The 14538-nt window shown below is 40.9% G+C and overlaps 1 long non-coding RNA gene across 1 annotated transcript; it reads left to right on the top strand.

The window, feature by feature from the left end:
- Window positions 1–10310: 10310 nt before the first annotated feature.
- LOC140501999 (uncharacterized) lies at window positions 10311–13616 on the top strand. The gene is made up of 2 exons (XR_011966476.1): window positions 10311–10998; window positions 12413–13616. It is a non-coding gene; the product is annotated as an uncharacterized lncRNA (long non-coding RNA).
- Window positions 13617–14538: the final 922 nt, after the last annotated feature.

Below are 14538 nucleotides of genomic sequence, written 5' to 3'. Positions count from 1 at the left end.
CCAAGTCAACAAGCATTTATTTAGTGCTTACTATGTGCTAGGTATTGTGCTAAGTACTGAGAGTAAAAGGAATGGTAAAAACATGGGACCTGCCCTCAAGGAGTTTCTATTCTATTTGGGGAGACAACAAGCAAATAACTGTGTACATTTGAGATGCAAATAACTGTGCACATTTGATATATATATATATATTGGACATAATCTCAGAGGATAGGTACTAGCAGTCTAGGGACTTGGAAGGGCCTCTTGAAAAGATGCCAGTGTAACAGCTGGTAGTCAATGTGAGCTCCTTGACCAAAGACCAATGAATTGATTGGGTACAAGAGAAACTGAATGATATAAATATCAACATTCTAACTGCAAATAAAACCAAAGATACAAGAAAGTTACAGGTAAATTGAGGGATGGCTCACAGGTCTTCCTTGAAAAGGCAAATAAAGGAGCTAATTTCATCCTTCACCCAAGGCAATAAGCACTGGACACTTAGTTATCTTGCCCTGCAGTACATGTAATGATGATAAACAAGGTGAGCACCATGGAGACAATGGCCAGCTTTATGCCAACATCTCTTGTAAAGGATGAATAGATAGTGAAATCCTAGAAAAACATTCACTAAGATCTTCTAAACCAAGGGTTCTTAACTTGTGTGTGTGTGTGTGTGTGTGTGTGTGTGTGTGTGAGTGTGTGTGTGTGTGTGTGTGCCACGAACCCATCTGGAATTCTGGGGAAGTCATGGGACCCCTCTTCAGAATAATGTTTTTAAATGCATAAAATAGTATATGTAGGATTACAAAGGAAACTGTTGAAATAGTTATCAAAATGTAAAAAAAGTTCATGAACCCCAAGTTAGGAACCTTTGCTCTGAACCAAGAATACTGACAATTGAGGAATTTTAATGCAAAGGTGAATATAGGGAAGGGAGCATGATGGAAAATGTGGTCAGAATTTTAAAATAAAAGAGGACCGAGGCATATACACCGAAGCCTTCTATCTGTATGTCAAAATATTTTCTTCTGGAATACAACTGAAAGATACTAGACTTTAGAGGTATCAAATAACTTCACAAAAAATATCCTGTCTGAACAGATATGAAACAACAGCTACTCAAGTGTTCTTGTCATTGCCTAATCAGTTAACTGTTTGCAGTCATCAATAGCTAGTTGGAAGAAAAAGTTAAATTCAATACCAGAGTCTATCAAATGATAAAAATAAAAAGACATGGCATGTAATTTTAAACAGGTCTAACCTGACCTATTCACACTAGCTACAGACAGAAAATATATGGGAAATGGAACCCAGAAAAGAACACAGACTATCACCATTTCCTATGGCAGTTCTGATGTAAAATAGTTGACGAAATGAAGAGGCCAAGAACTCCTCAGCCAGCAATCACTTGATGTCTTGGCCAAGCAAAGAGACATGATTGACCAGACCTACTATATAAACTGTATCAATTCATTCATGAAACATTATGGAAGAGAATGGTAGAAAATAGTGGGCAGCATTTCCTTGCACAACAGTATTGAGCAGTGGAAGGGGAAACAAGTCTCTAGTCCTCCCTTCAAACACACAAGCATCCCAGTTTGTCAGCCTTCTCAGCTCCCATGTGCTTTTCCTTTCCTCCACCTCAGCCATACACAATCACATCTTACATCTTCCTACACCTATAATTATGCCATTTTTTCTGATCCTGAAATCTAAAATTCCCCTTTCTGATCATAACTTCCAGTGATAAAACTTCCTCTACAATTGCATATTGGCAACTGTTCTTCATCTTATCATCTTAGCGTGTACTTGGACAATGGGAGGTTCAGACTTTTACCTAGGTCACACAGTAAATATGAATAAGAAAAAGAATTTGAAGCAGGGTTATCTTCATTCAGATTCTGGCCACTCAGTCTCTGATTCCCTAGTCTTTCTTCTCCCTCTTTCCCCTCTTATATTTGTCATTTACCTTTATTATAACCTCAGTCCCCTCTACCTTTTCCTTTATTCTCCATCCATCACTCTTGCTTTGGCCTTACTTTTCTCTCTTCAGTTTCTTGACCCCAGAGTTTGTGAGTTTTTCTTTTACTCTTATATCTCTTGCTCTTATACAAGAAAAAGAAAGGATTCCAGTGTCACCAGATCATGAATAGTATAGGATTGGAAAGGTAGGAAGCGGACAGATGTAGGGCTTCAAAAGCCAAGTAGAAGGTTTTATATTGGATCATGGAGGTAATAGGGAACCACTGGAGTTTACTGAGTAGCAGGGTGACATAGTCAGATCTGAACTTAAGGAAGATCACTTTGGCAGCTAAATGGAGGATTGGAGTAAAATGGGGAGAAGTTTGAGGCAGGGAGGCCCAGTGAACTATTTCAGGAGTCCAGGAGTGAGGTGATGAGGGCCTGCATCCAGTGGTAACCAATGTCAGAGGAAAGAAGGGGGTGCACACAAGAGATGTTGTAAAGATAGAAAAGATGGAACTTAACAACTGATTGAATATTGGAGTTCAGAGAGAGTGAAGAATGACTGAGAAGATGGTGGTGTCCTCATCAATTTTAGGAAAGTTAGAGGGGAGGATTTGGAAGAAAAGAGAATAAATTCTATTTTGGACATGTTGGATTTAAGATGTTTATGGAAGACATCCAATAGGCAGTTGAAGATGTGACTGAAGGTCAGGAGAGAGGTTAGGACTGGATAATAGATAGGAGAATTATATGTATGAAGGTGAAAAATCCATCAATGGGAACTGATGAGATCACTGAGCAAAACAGAATATAGAGAGAAGAGGGCCCAGTACAATGTTTTGGGAGATATCCATAGTTAAAGATTGTGACTTGGATGAAGATGCAGCAAAAGAGATTGAGAAAGAGCAGTCAAGCTAGGGGGAGAAGGATCAGGAGAACAGTGTCACAGAAACTTGAAATAAGGGAGCACCAAGGAGAAAGGGTGATAGATAAATGTCAAAGGCTGCAGAGAGGGTGAGAAGGATGAGGGCTGAGAAAAAGCTATTTAATTTGACAATTAAGAAATCATTTTTAGAAACTTTATAAACTAAATTGAGTACTTAAGGAAAATAGATTGGACAAGGAATTAATTGGCATGAGAAATGGGAGAGAGATGGAAAAGAAAAGGAAGAAGATTCGGTCCCCTTCTCTCCATTTATTCTGGGATCAACATTTCACAGGAATTCCCAGCAAAGTCTTATGATCTGCCCTGTCTCTCCTCTAGACAAGCATAGCATCTCTTGTACTGTCCTTTATTACCACCTCCTCTCTCTTGGGGCAGCTAGATGACTCAGTGGATAGAACTCTGGACCTAGAGTCAGGAAGACACAGCTTCTTGAGATCAAATAAGGCCTCAGATACTTACTAGCTGTGTGACGCTAGGCAAGCCACTTAATTCTTTTTGCCTCAGTTTCCTTATCTGTAAAATGAGCTGGAGAAGAAAGTGGCAAACCACCCCAGCATCTTTGCCAAGAAAACCCCCAGATGGGGTCATGAAAAGTCTGAAACAAGTGAAAATAACAACGGAACAGCAACAAAATCCACTCAGTTGCTTGATTCCCCTTCTTTTTCAGGATTTTTCTTCCCAGAATCCTTTTCACCAAAGGTTGGGGGAACCAAGCTTGGGAGCTGGAGCATAGCCCATTCAGTGAGTCATGTTTCTGCTTCAAGTCTTTCTGCCCCACCCCCTCTGGTGGTAGTAGCTGGCACAAAATTGTCTTGGGAAGGACATTGGAGCCTGAACCTGGATATAGAACCTGAAATGTTTTTCCTTTTTTAGGGTATTTCTATTACAGGTCAATAACTAACTCAATTCATGTGTCCAGCCCTGTAAGAGATCTTATAATGTTGATAATACATCTTTTAAATGTTAAGTTGATGTAGGTGATAAGGAGAAGACTAGGGACAGTTTAGCTAGGTGACAAGTGATTTGCATTAATGTCAGAATTTACTAAAATAGTTTTAGTAAAGTTATGGTGAATGATAATGCCAAGTTAATCAAGAAGGGAAAACTTGGTTCTTAGGGGATCTGAGGAATCTGGTCCATCTTTCAATGCAAATCAACAACTTTTATTAAGCATCCACAAAGTACAAAACACCAATCTACGGGATAGAAAGACAAGAACAAAAAAGGTTCCTGCCCTCAGGGGGCTTATGTTTTAATAGGGGGAGGTTAGATGATGGGAGGGGGAGCTGCTCCACCAGAAACCAGATATGTAAATAGAAGGTCTTTTTTCTCCCCAGGACTGTTGATTTTATTATGCCTTTCTCAAAACACTAAGTTCACTTTAAGGAGAAAAATAAATGTGGGTTTTCCCTTTTGTTTTTTTCAAACCACTTTTAACTAAAAATGGGAAGGCTTCTTTCTGTAATGCTGCAATCATGCCCCATAAATCACTAGACTGCCAATGGTGGAAGTTAAAACTTTCCCCTCCCAGTAGTCACAAAAAAGTGTGTTCTTTTTTCTTTTCTTTTTTTTTGTCAAGATAAAATCCCAATTTGTAGTTCGAGAATGTACTGTAAAATGTACATAACATTTTAATGAGTACTGAAAAAACTAATGTGCTAAGCTGGTCTTTCACCTTTAGAGAGCTGAATTCCAGTGCACCTTAGGTCAGAACGAAACGAATTTGGTGGTCTCAGCCTCCCCAGTAGGCATTTTCCCACATTAGAAAACTACCACACAATTTGGTTCAATTGGGTACAAAGGATCATCTCGGCTCTGCCCAAAACCAGAACTGGAGTTCGGATGGTGTAACGACAGGAGAGACTGGAGATGAAACAAGGAGCATCTTTCTGGATTTAACAGAAAAGAAAAGCAGTGTTTCCCCATGTCAATATCTGTCTATCATCTCAAATGTCGTCTAAATATGTCCCTTTGCTCCAGTTTCCCTAAGTATTCATGTGCCAGCCTGAACAAGACATATAGGAACAGACTTCATACAATATTGTATAAAACATCTTCATTTCTCCCAGTTTCTTACCACCAGCAACTCCAGGTCAGAGGGCGTTTTAATTGTATGCATGCATACACTTGCACACACATTTACACACCATATATGCACACTTACAGGAAGAGCTATAGCAAGCACTCATAATGCATATATTGCAATTTGAAAAAAAACCCTGACTTCTTTAGAATATCCAAGAAGGCAGTGAACTTTGATCATAATCAGTTAAAGATTCTGTAGCATAGACTAGCTTAAAGGTGGTACAGTGGATAGAGTTCAGGACCTACAGTCAGGAGGCACCAAGTTCAAACCCACCCTCAGACACTTACCAGCTATGTGACCCTGGGCAAGTCACTTAAACCTCCTTCTGTTTCAGTTCCCTGAACTGTAAAACAGGGATCATAGTGATACCAATCTCACAGGGTTATTCTGAAAATCAAATGAGATGATATTTGTAAAGCCCTCTACACAGTGCCTGGCACACAGTAGGTGCTTAACAAATGCTTTTTCCTTCCCTTCCCATCCCTGATTCCTTATTTCCCAATACTCTTCCAGTTCAAGTGCATCTCTCCACTGCTCCCTATATTCTCAACGATAAATCCTACTCCCCTGCCTTGACCCATGCACTTTCCTACCTTTCAGTCTCTTTCCTCATTATCCATGAATCAATCATGTAATCAGCAAGCATTTCTTAAGCATTTACTTTGTGCCAGGCACTGGGGATCCAGACAAAAATGAAACAATCCCTGTCCTCCTAGTGCTTGCATTCTGTGGTGGGGGTGGTGGCAGAAGAACATGTAATCATGTAAAGTAAATGCAATATAAGGGGAAAGCAGGTACTAGCAGTGTGGGGTGGTGGAGAGGAAAGGTTTTATATAGGGGATAGCATTCAGTCGATTCTTTTTTAAAATTTTATTTATGTCATGGGTTTTTTTTTCCCTTTGGTTTTCATATCGCCTTATTCCAAATAAGTCTTTTCCTCCCTAGAGAGCTATCCTTGGTGACAAAAATAAAAAAATAAAAAAGAGGGGGAGAAAAAGCACCTCAGCAAAATTAATCAATACATCAACTGAGTATAGCAATGTATGATTGAAAAAAGGCACTCCAAAGTGCTTACCTTCTATGCCTAATGGCCAGTCCTTGAAGGGCTCAGCTGAAGACTCATCTCCTCTAGCAAACCTCCCATGAGCCCATACTGAAATCTCTTTTTGCTAGTTCCTACTGCATTTGTCTATGTTGTACAACTGGCCCTGTATTATAAATATATTATCTTATTCTTCAATTGTTTGTACAACGTAATACATCACCCTATCTGTATATGATTTTATACATACATAGATATATAAAATTTTATTTCCAGTAAACATATATTTACTGGAAATAAGTACGGATGTACATACTTACTGAAAATAAAAATATATTATGAGTTTTTTCACTGATTGTTTCATGTGTGTTAATCTTGTCTTCCCAACTAGATTATAAACTCTGTGAGGGGGGAACATAGTCCCTCTGCTTCTTTTGTATCTCCCTCCCCCACACTTAGCTCAGGGCCAGCACATGCCAGGAACACAACAAATAACCATTTATTGGTTGACTATCTGATCAAAGCTTTAATGGAAAAAAAATAAGGTGCTGGAATTGTTCTTCTTCAGTGTCCTGTGGGAACTTCCCAGCCAAATCTCTAGTTCTAAGCCCTTTGAGATTCCAATGGACTTAAATCCTACCTATAATCCTATATGGCAAATTAAGAATTTTGCACCTCTTCACCATTGCTTTTAAAGCCATTTAACTGATTCAGATATTTTTTAAGTGCTTATGAGAAGATGGGGTTAGTTCTCCAAAAAGCATTCCAATGGGGAACGCCAACAATCCCACTGGGGACAAAGAATATCACTGGATCTCACACCATTAGAGGATGCCATCGCTCAGAGCATCAGAGTTTAAGGACTGGTTTCTGGAACCACTCTTTCAAAGGCATCTGGCCCTTCGGCTTGAATATTCTAGGCAGTTCTAAAAGCAGCCACCACAGGTCAAATAAATAAATGAAGTGGAGGTAGAGGACATTGCCTCTGTGTGGCTCCCAGGTATCCAGGGAGCAGAAATCCTAGCACTGCTTCTGAACTGGGACCCTTCATGTGGCCACATATTGTTCAGTTCAACAGAGCTGGGTTGGCTTTGCCCTAAGGTTCCATTTCAATACAAAGCTGCCTTTAAGGGTGCTGTTTCTGGCCTACACACTGGAGGTTAATGTCTGTCAATCTCTAGTTAGAAAAAAGGTAGACCGCAATAAAACGGCAGGAGCCAATATTGGGAATTACAACTAGAGGATTTTCAGCAAGGTCTGACTCTCCCCAACTGCTAGCTGCAGTTAGTCTTTCTGAGGATGGAGAACAATAAAAGGGGGGAAGGAATTTCAGGCAATCGGCTGCTGGATTGCATTAGCAGGAATTTGCTAAGGGGGTCTTGCTGGGGCTGATGTGCCAGGGCTGAAGAACTTGGTTTTGTGTGAATGGACAAAAGTTCACCAAAGACAAGTTTGGGTGCCTTGCGGTCTGCAGAGGAGAAGGTCCATGCTACAGGCTGTGCATGTGCAGTATTTGAGTGGTTGTTGCAACTCAAAATGTAATTCTGCTAATAAAAGCATGCATTAATTATAGGTGCAGCAAAGGACCATGGGAAGTAGAAGAACTATACTCAGGAAATAGCTGGACTGGAAGAACTTGAAGAGGGCTGCAAAAGACAGCCGAAATGGCAGAGTCCTGTGGGAGCCCTACAAAGGGCCAGAGAACATTCCAGGGGGGAGTAGAAAGCAGCAGAGGAAGCCAAATTGACCGGACTTCAGAGGGCTTGGGGAAGGGGGAGGGGAAACAAGTGGGTAAGTGAGCTGAGAATAGAGAAGGGATGAAGTTAGGGTTGTCAATGCCACCTGTCCGGATGCTGAGTGGCCCTAATTTTGGCAAGGCCTCTCTGATGATTGCAAGAAAGGTTTGCTGGACTTGGACCTTGGGAGCTTCCCAAAATATTTTTGGGACTGATGCAATATCACTTTGTGATGGCACTGCATTGCGATGTGGTGACCTTGCTAACCTGGTGGTGGTGGTTATAATGACATAAAGATGAAAAGCCCTTTTGTTCCTTATAATGAAGGAAAGGGGAAGGGGGGAGGGTTCAAGTTTAAAATAAGCAGAGCAAACTTCGAATACAGCAGGGGAAGGAGCTAAATTGTACGGATGTCCTGCATGGCAAGGGACAGCAGGGTGGCATGGACAATCTCATATAGCCCAAATAGCTGCATAGGCGACCAGCCTTCCTCCATCAGAAAGCAGCACAAAGGACAGAGCAGCCCTTCCAAAAGTCTAGTGACTGCTTTGGAGTAAGGGAGAGAGAGCTAAAATAGGGAAGGGATACAGAGACTAGGCCTGCTCAAGAGAAACCAAGAGCTGCAAGGATTGGTCTATGATTGGCCAAGGTCTCAAAACAAAAACAATTTGCCTAGCTCTAGGTAGCCCCTAGTTGTGCAAAAAGATTTGAATTTTGAAATTGTGTCTCAGACCTTGCGAACTAATTCGACTCCTTTTGCCCCTGGTTCCCTATATCGTTCTTGATTTCCCTGGAGAAAAGATGGGTCCAGGGTGGGGGAGGGAGAACAGGGAGGAAACCCAAAGAGGGAGTCTTAAACATTTTTCCTTTACCCTCAAAGAAAGTGTCAGCATCTCCTGCCTCCCCCTCCCACCCCCAATTTTCAAAATGTAGCTGCTGCATCTTTTCAGCAAGTAATCAGCACGAGTTGAAAGGCACTTGCTGCTGCATTTCTGATCAGCCTGTAAGGTAAGCAGAGAAGTAGTTGGGGTTTTTTTTAATTTTTATTTTTGCTAAATGCATGCCCGTTTGAAGAAGGCAGCAGCATGCTCTCTCACTTTGTCTTGGCAGGGCACAGCCATCAGACGAAGTGGGAGGAAGAAACATTAACTTCAACAGCTGTTTCTTGACCCTGGCTGTCAGTCTTCCCAAGAATAAATTTTGGAGAGTCCTATTTGAAACAAAGAGGGAGTTTTCGGGGAGAGAAAAGTTCCCCGCTTGCGAGGCTGCAGCCCAGAGAGGCCCGGGCACAGGAGGCTGGCAGTGCCCACGCACCCTCCTGGCCTCTGCCGGGTGCAGGGCCGCAGCCAACTCGCTTGCAAGCTCCCCACTCGGCTCCCTCGGCCTGCAGCTCCCCCCCCTCACGCGCGCACAGATCCAGCGCCGGTGGTAAGAGCCGTAGCTAGACTACAGTAATTCCCCAGCTCGGGCGGCTTGAAACTGCTCGGGCTGAATAGCATTTGCTGTTCCGTCCTCCGGCCGCCTCCCGCCGCCGCTGCCGCGGTCTCTGCAAAGCAGCTCTGCTGCTCCCGGAAGTTGTGCTGACACAGTCTCGCTGCCCCCCGAAGTTTGTCAACATCAAACTTCTCCCGTGCGTGGTCCGTGCACCTTCCACGAGCATTTAGCGCCCGAAGCAGAAACACACCCCACCCCGAGCTCCTTGACCGCGATGTCCTGCGCGTGTCGGGGAAGGATGCAGGGGGCGGGGGATGAGCTGGTGTCCCTGAAGGCTGAGGCTGCCCGAAATTGACCATGGGATCTGTGACAGGGTGTCTGTGTGTGTTGGGGTGCGAGGTGGACACGCAGACGGACAGGCACACGGAGGCGGCCCCCGGGGGGTGCAGGCGGAAGAAGGGGGTGCTGTATGTCTGCAGGCTGGGGCCCGAGGAGAGCCTGGGAGCTCCCATTCCAGCCCACTGGGTCCGGAAGTCTGGTGGGGGGTGGCTGTGTTTTTAATAGGCACGGGAAGTGTGGTTAGAGGTTGCACTGCTGCTTCCTCTGGGGGCAACAAAGGTGACTTGGAAACGGCGGAGTGGCAGAGGCAGGGATGCCCAGGGACCGACTGTGCTTGCCCACACCAGCCGAGTCATCTCCATCTGCACAGCTTTGGGGCATCCTTCAGAGTAAAGGGCGTTGAGGTCACAGATCCTCTGAGTGATTTGTGGAGACTAGATAAATAAAAAGAAATGCCCAGGACCGGACTGCCAATCTCCTCTCTGCTGGAAAGCCCCCTGACCCCTTGAGTAAGTCCTTCAGTACAAACTTCAACTGAGTCATTTTCCTAGGCGATGAAAATGGTCGCAAGCCCTCTTCAAGTTGCTGCAACCGAGTTTTTTTAGTTCTCCACTGGCTTGATGCTCCTGGAGCTTCCCCAAGACTTTCCGGGAGGATGATTAACCCTTTTCATTCCTTAGCTTGTACTCCGGGCATGTTTAGTCCAGTTTCAGATTGCTTGAAAATGCAAGGCCTGCTTTGCAAAGGTGTGACCCTAGGCATTCGCGAAGGTATGTCGCCTAGAGGACCAAGAGTTTAAATCGACTGGTCCAAACCCTTTTAACCCTTTAAAGCTATTAACCACTTCCCCTCCCCACCATTATTAACTTCCCACCATTATTAACTTTTAATTTGTTACATGCTGTCATGTAGCATATGTGGGAAATCAAAGAGGGAGGGTGCAGGGATTTGTGTGCAAAGTTGTATCAGACATCGGCTGCCTGTGAAGATTCAGGAACCCAGACGGGCTACATCAACGGGCTGAAGGCAGTCTGTTCATTTGCATTAGAAATCTGTCAACTTGGTGGGTGCAGCAGGATTCTTTTCCACTCTATCAAAAATAAGTCAAGGTGAAGAAAGACATCTGAAGAGATTATTTTATAGTACACCAAGAAGGAGACGAGCATATTTGCCTTGGAGAGCTATAGAAAAGAGACAACTCATCTGGGGGACCAGAAAAGCACTTTTTTGACCTATGCAGATAACAGCCTCACATGTAGTCAGATCTGATCTGCAGACATTTGTTTCTTCAAGAGCAATGAGCAAAGCAGCCCCTTGTTTTTCAGATTGAATGAAAAAGGAAAATTACCCATGACTCCAGGGGCCCTCCTTTAAGCAGCAAAACAAGCCTTGGAAAACACCCTAAACACAATGTACCTGAAATTTTATTAGTGTTGATGAAGCAACTTCCGAGGTTAAGCCACAGGTCAATCCAACAGCTTTTATTAAATCCCTACTATGTGCTAGGCACTGGGCTAGGCTCTGGGAACACATAGATATACGTATGTATTGTGTATATGTAAATATGTATATATACGTACATACATATATACATACATATATACCTGCATATATGTAACATTACGTTACATGTATATATGTGTATATATGCATTACATACACATTTACGTTGCTGATTGAAATATTGCATAACCGACAGACCCTGAAATAAGTCAAAAGAAATGTGTTTTCTTCAAAGTTTAGTTACCAGCTATATCACATCCCTTCCTGGCAGCATGTCAGAATAATGTTCTCAGCAATTATTTGGACTTATTTTCCTTGGGTGATTTTTTTTTTTGGTTTCTATTTCATATGTTTGCTCCTAATCACTGTGCTAGCTTCCACATGTACTGCTCCCAATGACACACCTCCAATGTGGTAGAAGATGCTAGGAAGAAACTGAAAGATGCCATTTTCAAAATACCGTGCAGGCAGTATTTTACCTGGATGCTTAAACTGCCCATTGTGGATGTGTATGTAAAAAGCTTAAATTGCAAAAGGTTATAAGAGCTGTACAGAGAAAATATATCTGGGCTTATTTGCAAATACACCATTTTGCATTGTTATCTGCTATTTTTCATAGCTGGGCAAGGCACCTTTTCTGAGTTTTTCAGTTTTAGGCACTCAGTGTGAGCTTTCCTCATTTCTTTTAAGCATGAGGAAACAATTTCTTTTTGCAGTGATATGAGTTCTGTGCTCATCTGGATTTAGTTACTTCATAAGTAAATATCTCTAAACGTGCTTTGGGATCTTTGGGGATACAAAGCAAGGTACAGACAGAAAATAGCATAGGGTAAAATGCTTGAGGATGTCGAACAACCTGATGCTTTTACAAAAGTAATCGGATCACTGAAAGTATCTGGGAATTGTTGTTTAATTTTAAAATAATAAAACGTTTTCAATTGGTCTCACTTCTGATTAAAGTTATCTTTGGGGTATGAATAATTCTTAGTATTTGACCCTGAAAATTCAATCAGATCAAACATCCTGCCAGAAAAATGCTTTCTCTATGAAAACAGGTATTGAATCACATATTAATTGCATTTCTAAGTGCTGAAATTTTTGTAGTTAATTTTGTTTTAAGGCCACATATCTCTGTGGATAATAGCTATGGTGATGTATCTGATAGACCTGCCTACAGTCATGAATATTAATGCGGTTCATGTACAGCACAATACTGCCCCTGCATGCCTGTAGGAAAATAAATGTATTGACTTGCTTTTCCTAAAATAACAATTCTTAGTTACTGATGATTAAAATAAGTTTATCGCTGTAGAGATTATGGACAATTCAGTGTTTACTGTTTGAAATAAAGTACCCTAATTCTTTTGTTTCATTAGGTTTCCTGGCTGAGACCAAGGAGGCTCCATCTTCCTGCATATCTGAACCTATCCTTCTGTGAGGCATCTAAAGGAACGTTATTCTTTTGCTTAAGTTTGCCATCGTTGTGTATTTCCTTCTCAAGTTTTTTTTCCCCTCTCCTCTGATCAAATCTATAGAAGCATCTTAGTAGCTAAGAGAAACAACTCAGAGATTTCATAAATGTATATACATATATACCTACATATATATGTGTGGTACTCAGATTATATTAATCATTAGTCAGCTTGATCAGCCCTTTCATTCATCAAAATTTACCTGGGTTTATTGAACGCTACCTTCAAAATTTGTTGATGAAAATGGCAAATAAGTGACTACAACAAAGCTCCGCCCACTTTCATCAGTGATGGAGTGGGTTTTTGGTGTGGGGTGATATTCAAATGTTCATATGCATTCCCTCCTCTTTTGATACAAGGTTCTAACTAAAAATACTCATTTTCCAGGCATGACCCACAGATATTCCATGCAAAAATTGTGAATATTAACCCCCAAATAAAAGAGTAAAAGAAAAACAACACTATATGAAGTTAAATAAGATAAAATTCATTTAGATATAATTTAATCCTTTGAATTGGAAGATTCTGCGATTCTAATTTAAACACATCGCAATAAGGAAGGTGAAAGTATCTCCAGGGAGCGTGGGTTGCTGGTAAATTTGGGTCAAATGAAGGCAGTTCTGTCATAAAGAGAGATGTAAGATGTTTGATTCTTCATGTAGGGCAATTTAGGATTTTTCTACCAGCTAAAAAGAAACCAGCAGATTGTTTTTCTTCTAAAACCTGGTAGGCTCTTTGTATTTTCTTCTTCACTTACTGTTAATAACCAGTTCCGAATTCTATTCCATTGAAGTATCTATTTGTACCAAAATTGATGCCAGTTTTAATCTGAGATTACCTTGACTGTGCTTGAAATCTGTTGCTGTTTTTTTTTTAACCTGTAACATGTTTTTACATGTTTAGGACTGCTGCTGCTGCTGTAAAAAAAATTGTATTGATATTTTAATGAGTTCATGTGTTTAGTGAAAATGTGCAAAATACTAAAATTAGATTGTAAAGATACTAAAAACCTAAGTGGGTTAGTAAGCCCTTGATAACAATTGTAGTTTTTATGGATAAAAACTATTTTAAACATTTTTAATAAAGCTTCGAATAGTGTTTTTTAAAACTTGTTATGGAATTTTCTTTGTCTATGAGGAATATTAAAGAAAAGTTTCAAACTTGGAATTATTTTATTTGGGAGTGCTTTGGGGTAAAGCTTTTCCATACTCCTAGGAACACTGATTGCAATTTCACTTACCATTATCCATGGCAGAATGTTTATATTTTACCCTTGTGAGCCAAAGAAGTTTTTTTAGTGTCTTTTTTTAGTAGAACTTGGAAAGTATCTACAGCTCATTGCAAAGCTGGGAATTCTATAAATAATACTCCAAATGACCATTTAGTCTGTGACTTGTTTAATGAGTAGACATAAGAAAGAAGTTATCCACTAAATTGTGAATTTACAATTTTTAGTGTGTCTTTCAAGTGTGATTATGGCCAAAGTGACACTGTAGCATTATAGTTTAGCATTCAATATTTTTTGGTCCATCTACGTTTTCCTTATAAACTTACTCCCTCACTCAAAACAAAGTCAAGTACAAGTCATGTCATTATTTCTCTTATAGCATGGTCTTCTTTGGCAACGAAGGACCAACACACACACACACACACACACACACACACACACAAACACACACACACTCTGTATATAGGTCCGAGTGAGGTGTTTTTTTTTTTTACCTGCCAATTTGACATCTCTTTTCAGAAATTCAGGCTAGATGTGTCTTTCTGCTGAACTTACCCTCTGTAACAGAAATTCCTAAATTAGAAATAATCTGACTGTTTTATTGATGAATCATGAGACAAAGTATAATGATGCTTCTTTTTTACATATTGACTGGGACAAGATAATTGCCTTAAAGAAAGAGTCCCCCTTGATTTTGTGCATAAAGAATTCTGGAAGACCCAGTGGAACCTGATATGGATAATTTCAAGTTACGTCTATGATATTTTTCAAATCATAAGTGTATTTTAAAACAATAAAACTC

The sequence above is a fragment of the Notamacropus eugenii genome, chromosome 4 (genome assembly GCF_028372415.1).
Source record: "Notamacropus eugenii isolate mMacEug1 chromosome 4, mMacEug1.pri_v2, whole genome shotgun sequence".
Lineage (NCBI taxonomy): Eukaryota > Metazoa > Chordata > Mammalia > Diprotodontia > Macropodidae > Notamacropus > Notamacropus eugenii.
This window is presented reverse-complemented; position numbering and strand designations above follow the sequence as displayed.